Genomic DNA, 20,160 nt, shown 5'->3' on the forward strand with positions numbered 1-20,160 from the left:
GTGGTCAGGAAAGAAAAGCACTTTGGGGCATAGAGTTGGGAATGGAATTGTTTCTGAGAAAGTGGAAACATGAAGATAGACAAGGACCCTGCAGTCCAGCAGGGCACCTGGACATCGCTTCGTGAGGACGAGCCTTCACGGCAAAACCTTGGCTGTGAATTGAAGACCTTGCCCTTCAAGCACCTTAGTTCAGTGGCTTCAGGACTTTGCAGTGATCCACAAGAAATATGTCTTCCGCCACAAGCCGACACAAACAGGCGGAACTAAAACAAAGTTCTCATAACTATTTCATACATGCAACATAGTCTGATATTTTCAATTCTATTCTATTTCATTGTTGTTTTAAATGCTGGTCGTGACCCATGGTATTGATTTTAGGACCTGCAGTGTGAAGGCCACTGCCCAAGGACAACTGAAGAAAGAACAGGATCTTAATTTCATGAGACTAGGAGAGGAGTGTTCAAGTGCCAAATGTGAGATCATTAGCCAAGAGGACTGTTGCGAGTGCCATCGCTGTCAATCTTTAGTAGGTGATGAAGGCTTGGAGTGCTCAGTTGTCAGAAAAACATAAGCCATAACCTAAGTATTAATTGTGTGTGTTGGGAAAAGAGGAAGAGCGGGAGAGGAAGCGGGAGAGGGGGAGGGGCCGGGGAGGGGGCGGGAGAGGGCCCAAGGAGGCCTGTGCTTGGCAAGAGGGAGGACCATTTCAGAAGTTTGTGCCTTTGCCCTCGGGCTGTCATGAGCGGTGTGCCTGAAGCATCAGGAGAAAGACAGAAAAGACACAGCAGAGTGTCAAAAGAGTCTTTCCGAAAGATTACTTATACTCAGCTTTTTATCAGCCACACAAAATCAGTCTGCAAATTGAATTAATCTGGAGATCGAAGCTCATTCTGGTCCAGAGAAGTGAGAGGATTGTAGATAAGAGCTAAGCGGACAGCATGAACTTCTTAATAACACAAAGTTCACAAATATTTTTTCTCCTACTCTTGGGAAAGTAGAAGGAAATAATTTAGAGGCACATGCCAGGACCTTCAACCTCCCTGCCTCCCACCAACTTCTAGAACAACTAAACATCAAGCATCCCGTAGTGGTTTCCTCTTTGTGTGAACATGCACGAGAGATGGGAAAGAGATATACTGGAGGCCAGTACATTTTTAACTCCCTGGGAGGTATTTTTTATCTAAACATGCCTTCATTTGGGCCTTAAAAGATGAAATAATGAAGCAACTTTCCCTGAGTGCCATATCTTATTCTATCATCAACTTTTTATAGACTTGAGCACTACATCAATTAACACCTTTTAACTCAGGACAAACGCGTCCTCCGGGAATAGCTCTGTCCTAAAGGAAATGCAGATATGAGAAGGGCCAGCGTTGCGCTGTGGTTCCAAATTTAAGCACTATCCTCTATCCAAAACAGCAACGACAGAATTTGCTGTGGGTACAGAATATGCCTCTCCCAAAGGCAGATGTGCAAAAAAATCTTATTTTCTTACATAAAACTTCATTTCTGTTTGAAGCCCCCATTCCACCACATGATAGAAGCTTAACCTTAGTCAATTCAAGATAAATTTCCTTCAGCATTTTCCCTCTTCCCATTTCTCTCCTGGGTTGCACCTTACGTTCTGGAGGACTTATGTTTGATTCCTGGCTGGCTGTGATCATGTCCTGCCATCTTGTGAGATGTTGGCAACCCGCCTGCCTCTGGCTGGGCAGGCCACGCTGCCATTTCTGCTGCATGCCCTCAGCTGAATGGCGAGTCTCTAGCAGGTCTGTTGGGGCCTACTTTCTCAGCAGCAAATACCTTTTTGGTATTATGGGAATATTCAACTACTCTACTGAAGTAGAAATTCTCCTGAGATCCCACGAAAACATACTTGAAGCTCCAGGATGTGGTGCTCCAACAGTCTGATTTCCTTTTACTTGAAATGATGTGAAATGTAATAAGCTGGGAATGTGCTACTTTCTTGGGTACCAAGTCAGTGAAGTGACCTCGGGACAACAAGTGCCTTAGGATGAGGGCAGTTAGTGGGCTCCACCAGCCCTGTGCCCTGGGAGACTCGACAGAATCTTCCCTCAGGCCTCTGCCCTCTGGTTCCAGTGTGGGCCAGCCAGAGAGAGGCATTGGCAGTAGATCAGAGGGCAGGAGGGGAGGGAGGGGGAGGTGTTGATCCTCCCGGCTCCCTTCCATCTGAGTCACACGTGGGCAGAGGCTACATTCCTTTCCTGAGAGCCAGTGGCTCTCGGGTGGTCATCTCCTACAGACCCAGCCACAGTGATGGCTACTGCTGTCTCTGGGCTCCAGCGACCACGCCCTACACTGCCCTTAAGGCCTAGAGACGGTCATGGCTCTCCAATGTTGCTGGTCCCAAGGTACATCACCATCCCTTGTTGGCTTCCTTTCATCCTGACCACCTATGGCTTTGTACATAGTTCCTTCACTGAACCCTCTTGGCTTACCCTCCTTGCCTGTACCATCCGTTTTCTTCTGGGACCTGACCAAATTCATTAGTTTTACAGATATTAACTGACAAGAGGACTCTACTGCCTCTAATTATAGACTACCGGTTCTTGGATCTGGAATGGGTCAGGTTATGATGTGGAACAGGGAGATGGTTCACATCCAATGGGGTTCTCCCCACACACCCATCCTGGGGACCTCCATGTTTGTAGCCCCTTCACAGGGGACCCCCTGCCCTCAGCCCCTGTTGAAAAGGCAGTCCTGTGTGGCTGTTTCTCTGCCCATGTGTCTCTGCTTTGCATCCTACTCTCTTGTCCCCATCTGTCTCCCCAAAGCTGGCTCAGGGTCTCATATCTGGGGCAAGGACAATAAGTTCATAGGTTGGCCAGCACCCTATACCATGCCCAGCTTGAAAAGACAAACCAGACCTATCAGTGTCTTCCTTCCCAAAAGTGAATAAGAAAAAGTAAAAAGGCAGGGATCAGCAGCTGGGCCTGAAGTGGCGAGGTGAACAGAGTCATCAGGCAGAATCAAGCCCACGTGTAAAGGAGGCCACAGGGGTCCTTCCAGCTGGAAGAGAGGAGGAAAATAGGAGCCGTGAGAAACAGACACTAGAAGACAGAGGGAAGCTCCGTGTAGTGGAGACAGACAGCATGCGTGGGGGAAGTTGTCGGAGACAGGGCCTCTGCTGAGCAGAGTGACAGCGGAGCCCTGGAGAGCAGAGCCAGCTGAGTGGCCAGAATGTCTGTCTGGAAGAGCAGGGGCAGCCCTCTGGATTGCTCACCACAGAGCCTGTTTGCACAGCAAGAACGTTGTTTTGACCTTGACATTATGTCTATTTAGAGTGACCTGGGAGGGGCGGATGGACTTTCTGGTGGGCCCCGTGTACTGTCCCTGAGAATCCCAAATTCTGCATACTCCCATAGCCCTGGATCCTGTCTGAACAGCTATCCCCATCCCTGGCTTCTTGGGAGATTGCCGAGCAAGGTCATTAAGAGCATGGTCTCTGGAGCCAGCCTGTCTGGGTTTCTATCCCAGATTTGCCATTTATTAGCTGTGTGGCCTCTGGGCAAACTGCTCACTTCTCTGTCTCTGTTTTCTCATCTGTAAAATGGACATAATAATGGTCCACCTTTCACAGGGTCATTGTCAGGATTAAATGAGTTACTACATGGGGCAGTGATTGACACATGGAAGTGTTTCCTAAGATTGTTATCAGTATTACTTCCACAGCACCGCACCCCCCCCCAGCTGACTCCACTTGCCCACTAGGAGGCAGCCCGCTGGGGTAGGGTGGGCTGTGGAGGCAGACCAGACAGGCTTCAGCATCAGCCGTGGGTTCCCATTCCCTTTATCAGCTGCGTGACTCTGCAACGTACCTCATCTTCAGTTTTCCCAACTGCAAAATTGGGACAATAGTAACGCCACCTTGAAAAGTTGTTCAAGGGCCCAATGCACAATACACAGGGAGAATCGAGCAGCTCCTGGTGCGTGCTAAACACTGAGGAAAGCTGAGTTATTGCTGCTCGAGGTAACATCGTGACCCGCTCTCCGTTAAGCAGGCTCTCTGAAACAAGAGTTTCTCGTTTATGTGGCGTTCTTCACCCAAGGATGTCTCTTCATCTTTGCAGTAGTTCTGCGGGTGACTGGATGTTAATACCTCTCCCTCCAATACTGAAAACTTATACAAGTTATTGGTGATTTCAATTTCCAGATGTCTTCAAGAGCTCAACCAAAGAACTATATTTATCAGACCCTGGAGTTGAATATATACATTCCTGTGCTGTCTGTTGAGCATCTGTTGGCTTTGATCTAGGAACTGGTATCATAAAGATGAATGAGATCTTAGCCCTGACCGTGAGCAGTTTACAGTTTGGGGAGGGAGATGGGCATGTGAGCATGTAGTCCCCCTACAGTGTGATCCTTCCTCTGAAGGAGAAACTCACAAAGGGGCAGGGATGGCTCGTAGGGAGGGATGATTGACTCTGTCTGCAGGCAGAGGTGGGAGCAGCCTCAAAGGGAAGCCTTGATATATCACATTTGAACTGGGTGTTGAAGGAGGCATAGGAGTTCACCAGAAAGAAAAGGAGCAAGGTGAAAGAGAAGGAGACACATTGCAGGAGAGGGAACAGGGTGTCCCTAGACCTGGAGCTGTTTGGAAAGGGGTAGGGGGAGAGGTGAGGAGGGAAGGGGAAAGAGATGGAGCTGGGTCAGAGCCAGATCCAGAAGGGCCTCCTGGGCAGTGCAAAGAGATTTGGACTCCATCTGCAGGCCATGGAGAAAGGGTCAGATATTTTAAAGAGAATGTGGCCAATTTCTTGTTTCCCTCTGCCTGTAAGCACAGCAAACGAGTGCCTGGAGCAGGAGAGTAAGATAAGAAAATAAGATAAGATAAGAATCCTCTCTGGACAGAGAAAGTTAAGGAGAGTGTTTGAAGAAAGAGAGGAGATAAGTTTGGGTTGAGGCCCCCATCCCATGGCCTTGCTTTGGTCAGAAGCTCCATTATCATTCCTGATTTTCAAGCACCCTGCAGTCAGGTGGTGATTAACCCAACCCAAGTTCAAAGACACCTGCCACGGTAGAGTATGGTAAGACAAACTCTTGGGCCTCCTTTCTCAGGCTTAGGCTGTGGGCTCCCGAACCCAAATATCCGCCACCGTTTCCTCCAGGTCAGCTGACGTCTGGGCAGCCGTGGAGAAGAGAAGGGAAGCTCTGGGGAAGAAGGGAAGACCATGAGAAGGGCAGGTTTACTGGGATTCCGCGAAGTCAGAAGGAAGGAACCGCCTGTTTGTTCGTGGAAGGTGGTCTCAGCTCCGCTGACATTCTCACTGGTGAGCTCGTGAGGAAGCCAGCAAAGGGAGCCGCAATCGGCTTCAAGCGACTGGTGGATGAGCGCAAGGAAACCCAAAGGAAGGGGCTGAATCCTGGAGGCCCCTTGTCCAGGGCCAGAGTTTGACTGGATCTCCACCACAAGAGGGGTCTCCAGATGCTCTCAGTGGAGCTTGAACACGCTCACTCCTTTTCTTCTTTATTCTTCTAATACACCACCGGAAATGTCAGGTTATTTTTTCAGAAGAAAACCGTGCACCCTACTTTACTGATAAGAAATGTGCAACATCGTGATGAGTTCTATATGTTTATGAAGTCAACTACTAGTAGCTGTTGTTGACATGGCAGTCTAATTCCAAGAGATCAGGGACTCCTAGGGTTTATTTATTTATTTATTTATTTATTTATTTATTTCCAGGAAGATCAGCCCTGAGCTAACATCTGCCGCCAATCCTCCTCTTTTTGCTGAGGAAGACTGGCCTGAGCTAACATCCCTGCCCACCTTCCTCTATTTTATATGTGAGACGCCTGCCACAGCATGGCTTTATAAGCAGTGTGTAGGTGCACACCTGGGATCCAAACTAGCAAACTCCAGGCCACTGAAGCAGAAGGTACAAACTTAGCCGCTATGCCACCAGGCTGGCCCCAGGTTTATTATTTTTGGTGCATCTGTTTACCTGTTATCGATCTAAGACCTCCCAGGTCACTTCCCAGTTCCTGAACTGCAAACAGTGATTTCAAATTGGAAATAGCCCACCACCAGGAAAATGGACCCCACATTTAGCTTTGGACCTCTCACCAAAGGCCTCACATCAGTACCACACAGGCTCATGTGTGTCCCCATACTACAGCTGCATCAACAGAGGCGCACCATTAAGGGACAGCCCCAGGATCACCCAGGAGCCCCTGTCTGAGCCAAGAATAAGATCTGGGCCTCATGACTCCTGCTCTATTCCCTTAATGCTCTCTGCCCTTATAAGGTGATTAAGTGGCTCTTTTTCTCCTTAAAACGGGGTCGGGGGAGTGGTGGGAAGTGGGGAGAGAGAGAGTAGAGGGGACAAAATTAATTTGAATGCAACTATTTTGCCCAAGTCTCGGAACACTGTAGTTCTTTTATTCGTTTGGAAGGAGTGGGTATACAGAACAGCTTTGTTTTTCAATTCATTAACTTCCACAGAAAAAGGCCATCCTTTCTGTTTATACTAAAGGAACGGGATGTCGGAGCCATCGCCATGTGTGTGGTGTAAATAAGAAAGGCCACCAATGGAGATCCGTCCCTTTCATGATGAGAAAATAAAAGTTAGTTACTTGGGTTCCAGGGGAAGTTTTTTACTTACCAGATGTCAGCTTTTATTTTTTGTTTTCAAGAAGTAGGTAAAATAGCTGTGGTTTTAAATTCATTCCCTTTAATTTTTAGAGCCCCAGTGACTTCTAAAGCACATCTATGAACATAAATGCTTTAATGGAAAAGGAAGGCATCCAGAAAATGCGCCATAGATGAGAGACATCCAGAGAACAAAGTCCGCGGGTTATCATGGGATAATTACACCCCTGCAGCCTTGAGCACAGAGCTGGGTGTCAGTAATTCCTCCAACAAGATAACCAGGCCCCCAAGGAGTTCTGTTATTGCTGTTGTAACATTTTGATGGTTAGGAATGTGATATTTGCGTACATCTGTTGCAAGAAGATAAATCTAGTGGTGCGTGTTGGCCAGAGGTGACAAGGGGATATCAATAACAGATCTGGACTTTTCAAATGTTCCATCTGTACAATTTGCTGTAGTCTACGTTCTTTAGCACGCTGGCCTCCAACAACAATTCTTGACAAGGTTTGCACTGAATCTGATGGGGTCTCTCGTTTCATCGGTCCAGAACTCTCTAAAAACAAAGCTCTTAACTACAGCGTGTTTATTATTCATCTCCAGTTATACTTGCATAATTAAAATATATAACAAGGAAAACATTTTGGTAATGTCAGTGCTGACCTTTGAATGTGTGCTTTGCTCCATCAGTGTTGTTTGATTTACAAGGAAGTGACAGTTTGTTTCTGTCTTAAGCTTGTAATTTTCACCCGAGTCCAGCAGTGACCTCAAAGGCACAGGCCAACTTTTTGTGACCGGGGTGGATCAGTGACTCAGAGAAACAGGCTTCATTTCCAACCAGTAAGGCAGGAAGCTTTGATGGGCTTAAACTTCATCCGGGCTGGAAGTTTGGTGGTCGATGCTTACCTCTAAGTTTTAACCTGAGTTTGGAATAAGTCTGTCAGTCGCCTGAGCCCCAAGACAGCGTACTACCTAAGATGGCTGTGGACTTCAGGAGTGGATCTCCTCCCTTCACCCTAACAACTCACTCTGTCCCTTCCAGTCTTGCTCTGGTGGCTCTGAGCCAACAGATGGCTGGTCAACTGGCATAGACCCTTGTTAACTTGATTAAAGAGCAGCTTCTAGAAAAATCTGGTCGGAGAAACCCATCTTTTTGTGCTGTGACTCTTCATTTTGATCCCAACGAGAATATTGAAGCCTCATTAGCAATCGGAACCACATTTCCCCTAAGGGTTGAGGTTCCCGCTGCCAGTAATGTCCTCAAGAACAGGATATCTTGGTCAATGGTGCTCGGTATTAACCATTGTACCCAGACTGCCCGTCTCTGCTTCTTCCCCCACATCCGGTCCCTTACCAAGACCCCTCAGTCCTACCTCCACTGTCTGTCCCTGTCTGTCTGTCTGTCTCCTGAGCTGCAGACTGCCTCTCACTGTGTCCTCTCAGGCCCCACACTGGCTCTCCCGATGCAGCAGGGGCCAGGGGGACCTTTCTGAAACACAAATCATTTGGAGCCAACCCCCCATTTAGAATCTTTTAATGGCTTTCTGTGGCACCTAAAACCAAACTCACAGTTTTCAACATGACTCCTAAAGCCCCTGATAATCTGGTTCTTTCCTGCCTTTAACCTGGTCATGGGCCTCTCTCCCCTGCCCACACTCCAGGCCAACAGCGCTCACCTGTATTCGGTTGCTGGACCATGGCAGAACCAAACCCTCCCTGACTTGTGGGGCTTGCCTGTGCTGCGCTCCCTGCCAGGAATGTTCTTCCTGCCTGCCTGCCTGAGTGATACTCAGCCATCAATCAACTCCCAGCCGAGAGTCACTTTTTAAGAGCAGCATTCCTTAAACACTTCCCACTCTCCCAGATACACAGATTTTATCCACTCCAATACTTCTTTATCTCTTTCATAGCACTTCTCACAACTAATCATTATATTTTTGCATCATTATTAGATTAATACTTGTTTCCCACTGTGGGCAGATGCCTCTCAAAATCCATTATCCTCTTCTTAAACAAAGAACCCGAAAGTTTATCTCAGCACATTGTTACCCACCTAAAAAGCCTGCATTTCCCACTCTTCCCTCTGGCTAGACGTGGCCAGACAACTAAGTTCTGGCCAATGACATGTACCCTTCTCGTTCCATCTTCCTTTTTGCTGACGTGGATGGAGATGTGATGGCTGAAGCTTGGGTAGTCATCTTGGACCATGAGGTGGAAGTCACAGGCTTAGAATGTTGGGCCAGAAGGGAGCCTTGGTCCCCGCTGATATCAAAATAGCTTCCACACCAGCCTTGGATTGTCAAATTTCAGTCTCCTCTTCATATGAGAAAAATAAACTTCCGCCTTATTTAAGCTATTTTTGTTGTTGTTGATCTGCATTGAATGGATATTTGCAAAAAGATCAATGCATCTTCATTTTCAAGGAGAGACTAATTATAGATCCCACGTCATGTCTTCTCTGGGGAATGAAGCGGGAGCACAGGGTCCAGGTCTTCCGTGTTGGGTCGTTCCCGTGCCGTGGAGCTTGGATGTTCAACATCTTTTTTTTTTTTTTTTTTTAAGGAAGATTAGCCCTGAGCTAACTACTGCCAGTCCTCCTCTTTTTTTTTTTTTTTTTTTTTTTTGCTGAGGAAGCCTGGCCCTGAGCTAACATCGTGCCCATCTTCCTCTACTTTATATGTGGGATGCCTACCACAGCATGGCGTGCCAAGCGGTGGCACGTCCGCACCCGGGATCTGAACCGGCGAACCCCGGGCCGCCGAGAAGCGGAACATGCGCACTTAACCGCTGCGCCTCCGAGCCGACCCCTCAACATCTTTTTATAGTCTCACACATCGGTGGCAAAGATTTCTTTTTTCTCTTTATAAAACTGAAATTTCACTTTGTTTCTTACCATACTCTGCTTGTAAATTAAGTCACAAAATTTATGGAGCCAGCTTTTTAGAATTCATGCGAGTTAAGATTCTCAGATCAATGCTATGAATGAATATGCTCTAAATATAGCTTCCATATATGAAGAAGTAAATTTGCAAAGAGAACACCTCATGTGAAAGGTGCCGGGCGGATGACATGTCTCCAGATCCTGACATCCTCAGCGAGGAAACCGGCACCAGAGAGGCGACAGGCTCGTCCAAGGCAGGGCTCATGTGGGCTCAGAAATGAACGCTTAGGGTCAATCTGAAGTCCACCTAACATCGTGCCTATGGAGTCATCACCCACAGGCTTCCGAAAGTAATTTCTGACACGAAAAAAAAAGGAACAAGTGTTTTTTAGAAGGTTATTTCAGGGATCGGCAGACTGATCCACAGACCTACTCCAGCCAGCTCCCTGTATTTGTAAGTAAACTTTCATTGGAACACAGCCGCACTCGTTTACGTATTATCTGGAGCCTCTTTGGGACTTTAAGGCAGGTAGTTGCAACAGAGATTGTATGTCCCACAAAGCCAAGAATATTTACTATCAGGCACTTGAAGAAAAATTTTGCTGACCTCTTATGTGATAGCGACACGTCTTTCTTGGTTACTTTTTAATTGCTCGAATTACAAGAAAGTAGAACGTTCTGCAAGAAGTCCACCTCGCGTTCCCCAGTGAGCTTCCGAGCTCCTCCCCGTGCCTGCCGGGTGTGCACACTGGGACTTGAGAACCCCACCCTGTGAGAACCTCTTCCTTTGCTGCCTCTGGCCCATCTCCAGCTCCTGTCTGCAGAGAGGGAGGAAAGCTGGCCTTAGTCCTCCTCAGGCTGGGTCCTCACCGCCTGTCCTCTACAAGGAGGGCTGCTGATGCCCAGGAAGCAGGAACTTCTCCCTACCTATCCGGAGAACGGCCTCACTCCTTCCCTAGACTAAATCCACACTGGGCCCCTGTGAAGGTGGAAGGGTTCTTTGCTGAGGGGTAAGACTGTGTGGACCCCCTTGAAAGGTGCCATCGGGGGGCAGAGTCCCTCTCCCGCTGCTTGGCTCCTCTCTTCCCTGCACCCGCCCCCAGGAGGGCCCCTGCCCCAGCTCTCCAGCCTGGGCGATGATCATGTGGGAGCCCTCTTCTTTTCCACGCCTTCCTTCTCCTCACTCCCAAGTTTCCTGTGGACTCTCCACCAGCTCGGGTCCTCTTTCCCCTCCCCTCTCCAGAGACGGGGGTGAGTTCCTGCCCCAGCGTCTGAGGGCAGGGCATGGGGTGGGGAGCGCTCCAATCCAGCCGGCAACTGGTCCTTTCTGGAAGTTTCCTAAATCAGACACACCTCGTCGCCGTGAAGTCTGATTTCCTTCTGATCATGTCCACCCAACACACCAATACAAATTAGTGAGAAATTTGGATGGCTTCCCTTAGCACATCTTTGAAGTAAAACCATATCGTCCTAAGAAGTAGTCATCCCCTCCTGTCCTAGGTGACACCTCAAAGCTTCCCCATGGCAGATGAAAACCAGAGGCCCCCCCCCCCCACACACACACACAACCGGCCCCATTTCTCCTGAGCCTCCAGGTCTGAGAAAAGTGCATAATGAGCTTCCCAGGTTACAGGGAGAGCAGCCTTATTACACCTGCCTCCTCTGAGGTCGGCTCTGGACAAGTTTTTCCCAGTCATTGCCAGGCTCCTCGACTTCAGCACATGGCCCTGGCAGAAACACAGAAGCAGGTGTATGAGTCATTTGGCATCTGAAGACCCTGAGGTTATTGCTGAGCATGAAGGAAAACAACAACAACAATAATAAAACAGCCCACATTTGCTAATTGCTTACTGTGTCCGGCTTTGTCATTTGACCTGCAAAACAGCTTCACGGAGTAGAAACTAGCGTTACCTCCATTTTACACAGGCCCTGAGGTTCAACAGTCTTCCTGGAGTGACTCAAAAGTGAGCATCTGACTGGAAACCCCGCACGGGAGGCAGCGCTGCCCCTGCCTTCGGAGGCCCCGCGGGTGGCGGCCGGAGAGCAGAGAGCGGCAGCGGCGCGGCCCCCAGCGAGCCTGTAACCTGGCGGTTCTATGTCTTGGAACTTCTCCAAAGCAAATAATGAAAGATGTGGGCAAATATGTCTGCATAAGAATGTTCATAAACATTTTTTTATTAGTGTGAAAAATTAGGAACAACCTGAATATCCAACAGTAGGGGGTTAATTACATAAATTGTGAAATACATTTATGATAGATGATCACAAAACCATTAACAATTATGGTGTAGAAAATGCTTATGGGAATGGGATACTGTTTACTTTATATTATGAAGTGAAAGTATCAAATTATAAAACACTATTCCATAATCACAGGAAAATGTGCATATAAATATGAAAATACTGAAAGATCTCCAAAAATTAACAGTGGTAATCTCTGGGTAGTGGTATTTTGGTCCTATTTTTTTAATGAAGGTCTCTGTTTTGCAAGTTTTCTGAATTATAATTGGAAAAAATCAACGAAAAAAAATCTGTATATTTATCAACGTAGAGGTCCATTCACAAACCTCTCACACCAAAAGGAGTTCGCTGTGTCGCTCGCTTTTACTTCCTTTAATTTATCAAATTGTATGGAAAACGATGTTCTTTAGATTCTATGTGGCAATTGTCTTTTTTTCTCAGCTCTGAAAAATATCGAAATAGAGTTCTTATTGGTTGAAATAAGTTTACAGTTGGAGTTAAGAACAAAATCACAGCCTCCAACGCCAAAGACATACGATGTGCTCTTCTCTTCCCGCTCAGCCCAGCTGGCACCTGAGTTACTCAAGACCAGCTTAGTCTATTAACACAAAATGTAACATATGCAAAAAAAGAGAGAAATTTCATAAGAAATATGCATTCAACTGTTTACAATGCCTCTGGTCCTCTGTTTATTTCGTTAATAAATATTAACGTCCCCAAGCTAGATTTCACGAGGAAACGCTATAATGACAAATATTTAGGAAGTTGTACTTTGAGATGATTGAGCTCAAAGTACAGCTGGCAGAATAGAGAGGAGGAGGAGAGGGAGAAGAAAGAAAGGTGAAGGAGGGGAGAGGAGAGGGGGGGAAGTAGGAGGTGGGGGAGGGGGAAGGAGGAAGAGATAAGAAAGATGGAGGAGGAAGAGGAGGGCAGGATACAGAAGAAATATGGACACAGCCTGGATGAGACGAATCTCTGTTTCCTGCAAGGGAGCTGAGTTGAAGCAATGTTCTGTCTTGAGACCTTGAGCTCTTCCCACACAGCTTGTCATCTACAACACAAGTATCAACATCACCTGGGAGCTTCACGGAAATGGAGACTCTCAGGTCATCCCAGACCTGCTAGATCAGACTCGGCACCAAGTTCCTAGGTTATTCATATGCACATTAAAGTTCAGAGCAACACTAACCTGCCCGTTGTTCAAAGCCCACGGCTATTCTGGAATTAGAAAGATTGAGACTGTCTCCGATCTCTCTTTAGTGACCCCTGGTGGTAAACCCAAACGGTCTCTATAACAAGGTTGAATTTTGATCTCCAGCGTGAACCAACAGCTGTCCAACCTTCCGCCAGGTGATCTAGCCAAGGCTTCAAGCGCTTGGAAGATTAGGATCCTGGCTGGCCATCCTGGTTTAGAAGACGTGATGTAGTCCAATGCAAGATGGGTGGGTAATATTTTTCTGCATGTCGCTGCCGTTGGAATTGAAAAACAACATTCCTGAATGGGATTATTCTCTGTGAGTATTTGAAAAACACTGATAACTAACTAAATTTGAGTGTCTTGACTGGAACTCATCCAGGTGACCCATTTTTCGCATTACCAAGTGCGCCTCATGTACTGCCTTTGGAACCAGTCCTGACTGAAGTCTTTTTTGGAAGAAGTACTCCTTACCAGGCTGATGAATGCTCAACTAGCTACTCAATGTTATGGTGGTATGAATTTTATGAGGAAAGTGGGAAAGTGCAGGGTACTGTAGAGGTGAAAAACTACCCTACACTTCATCTGGAGCATTTCCCAAACTGTGTTTCCTCTGCAGAATATTAATAGAAGTTACAGAAAAGGGTTCCAAAGACAAATTAGTTTGGGAAACACTGGACTGAAGAAAATTGGAAAGGTTTCCTTACTGTGGGACTGCGCAGAGCTTTTATTTAATTGAGATGCCTCGTGGATCTCTAAAGTTATTTTCCCATGGAACACACACACCCACACACACATGCACACTTTTCCTTTTTTTCACTCTTGGGAAAATCTGATCCATGCAGCCTCAGAGCCGTTAAGTATTTCACCTTCAGTCGTCATAGTTACAGAAGTGCCCATGCCTCGATTCTCAATCCATTGCTCTTTGCACTGTATTACGCTGCATCCTAAAACTGTTTCCCATTATCAACAGTTCAGATCTTATCCATCAACCCACCCACCATTTTTGTGCTTTATGGATAAATACAGAAGAACAGAGGGGGGAAAAAGCAGAAATAAAAGAAAGGAAAGAAAGAATAAAAGAGGGAAAGAAGAGGAGAAAGTGAAATGAGAAATTTGCATCAGTTTGGAAGAGGGGATTCGAAGTAAACCAACCAAATGAGACCTGATTTTCTTTGATGCTTTCCTTCACGAGCAATGAGCCGCTGCGGATTGGTCATGACGATGATTCAGTCAGACCACTAATGTGTGGGTCAAGTGGTCCAAACTGCTGCACCCCTTCGATGGACACAAAACAGCTATTGCTTCAATTTACAAGGAAGCTGTGGACAGAGCTTCTGTATATGTCACTGTTATGTTCTTCGGTACTCTTGGTGGCGTGTCTTTAGTGGTAGGATCTGTGTTCTTCAAAGGAAGTCTGTCTACCATAAGTACTCTCCAAAAGACTTCTTGGACATTGAAAATGCCATGTCATCTGGCATTTATGCCTTTTATTTGAGTTAATTCCCACCAGAAAATTTCAGATTTGCCCGCTGTGTGCTGGATTGTTCTATTGTCAATTGCATATACCTGAATTTCACTCCCTATATGGTTCCAAATTAGAGTTGACTGAAAATGATGCTGCACAATACTTGGGAGTTAGACGTGAAACAGCAGCCATTATGTCCTGAAGGTCATTGTTGGCTGTGGAGCAAGAGGTGCCAGTGGGTTCCACCTTGTCCTTATGCCTCCCCCCTCCATATTCATCTGTCCTTCCCAATTGTAAGCCCTGGTGCTCAAGGGCAATGCCAGGTCCACCACCAGATGCACTGTTGTGGACTCACAGAGATGGTAGCCTCCAGGAGCCAATGACTCCTACTCTCAGTCCCAGTGCAGGGGTTGAAAGTGCTTCACTTCAAGATTTTCTGGAAACTCTGAGTCACTCACCAGCACCAGGGCTCTTCACCAAATCAACTCCCATTTTCAGACCCTTTCTTCTCCATCTCTGCCCCCCAGTCATCTAAGATCCAATCCCTATATTAAATTCTTCACGTCGTAATATTCATCACGATTTGGCTTCTCTGAGCCCTGAGTAATACACCCCTGAACTCTGGCTCCTGAGTTTTCCTGCTCAGATTTTGATGTTTCCTGTTGGGGTGCCCCAATATCAGATTCTGGTTGCATCTCACTCTACTCTTCTTTCATGGATCAGATGGTGCTTCTGCCCATGCTTCCCTTTTGCTTTGAACCTGCTGTTCTGGAAATGACATCTTTAGACACTGCTACGTGCCACAAGCCCAAGATTTGCTCTTTTTCTCACCCTCTCACCAGTGTTTGACAAAGGTCTCTAGTAAAAAAGAAAGCAGGTAATTTAATTTATACTACTAAAGAATTCAAAGGGTATATAAAGGTTTCCCTTTCTGTGACTGAAAACTTAAAGTCAGGGATTTGTGGTAGAAATAGAGATAATAAAATGTGGTTCAAAGAGCAGGGATCCTTCTAGCTGGGTCTGTGAGAATAATTAATTATAGGCATAGTTTAATTTGCTTCAGCTGCTAATTTCTAGCTCTTAACAGCATGTGATGTTATGAACACATCTCTTCAATCTTGGTGCAGTGGCAGGATGCTAGTTTTTAAACATCATCCTTGAGAGGATCCTATTGCCATAAGATCCTTGGGTTTATCTCCGACTTCGTCAGCGTTAATGCCTGTAATACAATGTTTTCAAAAGCAGGTGAGGTGGGGGCGGGTGGATTACAGGATGTTCTATCAGAGCAGTGCCACTGGGCGTGTGCCTTTGATTCCCTATTGACTAGACTATTTTATAGTTCTTGCAGGGAGAGAGGTTAATTTGTAGAAAACTGATAGCAATGAGAAATGATTCTTGTTTGAGAGCAAGGCAAACGCTTCCTGCTCATTACAACACAAATGAATTTTGTCCGGTAGAGATGCATTTGGTTTCCATCTGATGGAAGAGATAGCCCCAAACACTCCCCAGACATTACAGTTTATTACCTTGTAGAATATTAAATAGTTTTGCATCTACGAGCAAGTTTATTTCAGGATTCCTTTGTCTGACTATATAAATCTATTTTTCAAAATCTCCTTTGAACCTTTAACATTTTACTGGTTTTAACATTTTACTTAACATTTTTCTGGTTTCCTCAACAAGTAATGAATTACATACAATTTTCTACATACATATAATTTATATTTGTATAGCTTATATTTGTATGAGAGTCATGTTTTTAACTTTTTGAAAGGTATACTGCATCAACAGCCAAAGTGATAGTCATATTTCATTTGTACTTGCTTTATAGTATTTATATCATGTTAATATAAACTAAGTTTGAAGTTTCAACTCATTTAAAAATAATTTCAAAGGGCAGCTTCCCTGGTCTTAACTTTTCTTCCTATACATTCTAAAATATTTGGGTGTCTTACCACCTCGCCTGTCTCAATATTTCAATCACTAATAAGAAGTATCTGGAGAGGTTAGAGACCCACTTGAGCTAGGTTAGGTCATCTGTATTGACTTAGCTCTTATTACACTGATGAGAACATGTAGAAACTCCTGCAGTTTGAAACGCCTAAATCTCTTAGCTCTTCCTTTAGGATATTCTACCGGAATAGGATTCCAGGCAACCACAATTGACACATTAAAGTAGACTCAAGAGTTAAGAAGTATCACAGTTTTTATTTTATCAAAATGAATAAGCAAAATAAATCAAGCACACAAAATTGCACAAGGGAGCTAAACCCCGGGGATTCGCTTAGATTCCTCTGGACTTTATCTTTCCCTCTACAATGGCTCTTATCACTCAGTTCTTTACTGGATTCATTTGTGGTTGGACATTATCCACCCCTTTCTGTAGCAAGTCCCTTGATGTTGGAAAACATGTCCCACAATGCCTTGCATCCTAGTTTTCTCACACTCTCTGCCCCTCCCTTCTTCCACATCCTCCCCTTCTTGTGCATCCTTGAAAGTGACATGCTCTTTCTCTACCATCTGGAAAGTTCTGCACACACACGCGTGCACACACACTCCGTGATTCTTGCTCATCCTTCAGCTCAGACAGCATTTCTCATGGAAGCTTTTGTAGCCACTCCAGACCAGAGCAGGCTGTCCTGTTTTACATCCTCACAGACTTTGTGCTTTTCCTTCCAGGCTCTTGTGTGTGATTATTTGTCTCTCTCCCTCATTGTCCATAAAATCCAGGATCATTGTGTCACCACTGTATCCCCAGGCCTGGCAGAATGCCTGGGACATAGAAGGTGTTCTTGAATGAATTAATAAGAGCTCAATGCCTATTTGTTACATGGATGAATAGACGGTTGTTTGGTCTGTTATAGTTCCTAAAAGCAAAAGAAGCTGTCGAAATAGTGTGGCTCTGACTTACTGCTAATGTCTGAATAAAAGAGACCATTCAGATTTTGGACTGAGTTTGACAACGTACTGTATTGGTGAGCTGTGGGGAGTCATTCCCTTACATTTCTAGGGGAACTGGTAGCCTTTTTGGAAGACAATGGCAAAAGCTTTAAACATTACAAAATTCAACATCTTTTGACCCAATAATTCCACTTGCGAAATATACTCTCTATATGCTTGCACTTTCATGAAATAATCTGTTCAGTGGTATTTACTGTGGCATTTTATATAATAGTAAACTATTGAAACAACCTAAATGTCCAATGATAGGGGACTAATTAAATAATGGAATGAAAATTCTAAGCAATGGAATACTCTGCAGCCATTAAAAAGAGTGAGGTGGGTTTGTATATATTGATATGGAATATCTCAAAGATTATTTTAGCATTAAGTGAAAGAATTGCTACTATGTCTGTGTGTATTTGTATATGCATAGGATGTTTCTGAGACAGTGTATAATAGACTGGTCACAATAGTTCCTTTGGGGAGGGGACATGTGTGGCCGAAGGACAGGGGTAGGAAGGAGATTTATGTTTCATTGCATACACATTTTTTAACTTTTAACTTTGTGCTGTTATCATGTATTACCTATTCCAGAAATTAGCAAATGTTTAAATCTAAAAAAATTTTTTAAATGCTAAAAAAATTAATAGTTATCTGGGTAGTAAGTGAAAAAATACTAATGAGAATTAGATTTGGATTAAGTCTTTTTGATGTTTCTTTGGCTTTTTCACACCCAAATTTTCACACGCGTACTCTCAGTGTATCACTGACCTAAGCAGTCCCTTTAGTCATTCCTTCTCTCTCAATTTCCCCCCAAATTTTCAATCTTTCCAACATCACCAAAGTCTTATCTAATTTGGAAGCAGGGTACCCCTTATTAGGGAGGCCCAGAAACAGCACTGCTTCTGGCCGATCGCTGAGACTCTTGACACAAAATCTCACCACCCTTGTGAAAGCTGCCCTCACACCCTGGCCTACTGTATTGACTTTGGCAATATTTGTTGGCCTTGTCGTGCCAATAGCGTTATTGAAACTAAATTGAATGAGCATGTGGCTGTGTCCTCCAAGTGTTTTCCGATACAGTTAAATGGAAAACTGTAGATTACTTTTATTTATTTTGTGATAAACCCTTTGTTTATGTTGCTGGTGATCCAGAAAAAGTGGTCTCTTACAACACACCGTGACCTAAACAATGACAAGTTTAATTACTATTTCATTTACCATAGGAGACATTCTACCATGTGTTTCACAGAAATGATTTTTGGCATAACTTAAGAAATGATAAATTACACCCAAGAAAAACAAAAGAGAAACTCAGAATTCCATAGCAGATGATTGTAAAGAAAACAGTCGTTTGCATCTTTGTCTCCCACATTTTCAAAAAACAATGTGCTTAAAACAAAAAGACCCAAGAATGGTAAAAACAATTTCATTTTCCCCTTATAATTGGAAACATTTGGAGAAAGCAATTTGTCTACTCAAGCTGCATATTTATGGCTTAATTTTACATAGAGAATGTTATCATACCTTTTCCTCTCATTTCAATGTTCAAAAATGACTAATATTATGTTATTGAAACAAATGAAGCAAGTACAATAGCATTGCTATCTATGTGTACCCAGTATAGCTGTCCTTTGTATTCCAAGATGCTCTAGGTACGTGTTCAGCTAGCCTGCGAGTTCATATAAGGATGGAGACAGAGCTAGAAATGCTTTCCACACCCCAATCAGTAACAACAACAATTGTGTGGCCAAGTTGCCTGTGGACAACATGAATTTCTGGTCTTTGATGCTCACATGAAACCACCATAAAAACCGAGATTCATATAGAAACACTCAGAGGACATTAGTACATCAAGGAATTCTCTAATTGCTTTTAAACAGCCTTATGATTTTCTGCATCCTCTCTTTCCTTTGAATTATCTTTTAATTATTTGAAACTGCTTTGAAAGGGGCTGCATGTGTATCATCTCATCAATAAGACAGTCTTAACTTTCATTGTTAAGAACCAGCACTGATTTCTATTTTTCAGAAATAATGACTTTGGAATTGTATTACCTTTTTGGAAGCTAAAAATACTATCTTTCACAGTTTCCAGAACTAATCTATTTATATCGACTAAGCTCAAGTTGCAGATGAATTAATTCAATAAGCCAGGGATACATTCGTCAGCCCAATTATCTCAGTAGGTTCATTGAGAAGCTATGTTTTTTTCAAATCAGCTGATCCAAGGTAGTTACACTGAGGGTTTACATGGCTCTAATGGGTGACTAATTATTCCTATTTAAAAATTTAGTGACCAAACCCACCTTAGCTGTGTTTTAGGGCATCGTACATTGAGGACTCAATTAAGCAATTATTCCCATGCTGTAGTTGGCCCAAGATTATTTCCTGAGGAAAATTCTGACTCTATGCTGGTACCAGCCCTGTTTGCATGAGTTGGTGTCCCTGATTGGACTCCTTAGTTTCACAATAGAATACTAATCTTATCAACTTCCCCGCTCTTTCTTAAAAGTACACAGATTCTCTTCTCATAAAGGTAAAAGATAGAACTGCTTTCAACAACAAGAAATAGAAAACTCCTCCACCAGTAGGATAGACCGTATTTGTTAGCATATTATTTCATTATTTACTTAAGAATCTGCAGTGGCCTGTCTCAAGATTGGACTGACAGCTCAAAGTCGCTAAGACCCAAGCAGTCTCTATCTTCTCTCAAGACCGTCATGAGCTAGTTGTTTTTTCACTCCATGCTTTTTGCCTCATGATAGCTGTCACCACACCAGACATCACATCCATGTTCAAGAAAGGAAGGAAGAAGAGAGA

The sequence above is a fragment of the Equus asinus genome, chromosome 23 (genome assembly GCF_041296235.1).
Source record: "Equus asinus isolate D_3611 breed Donkey chromosome 23, EquAss-T2T_v2, whole genome shotgun sequence".
Taxonomy (NCBI): domain Eukaryota; kingdom Metazoa; phylum Chordata; class Mammalia; order Perissodactyla; family Equidae; genus Equus; species Equus asinus.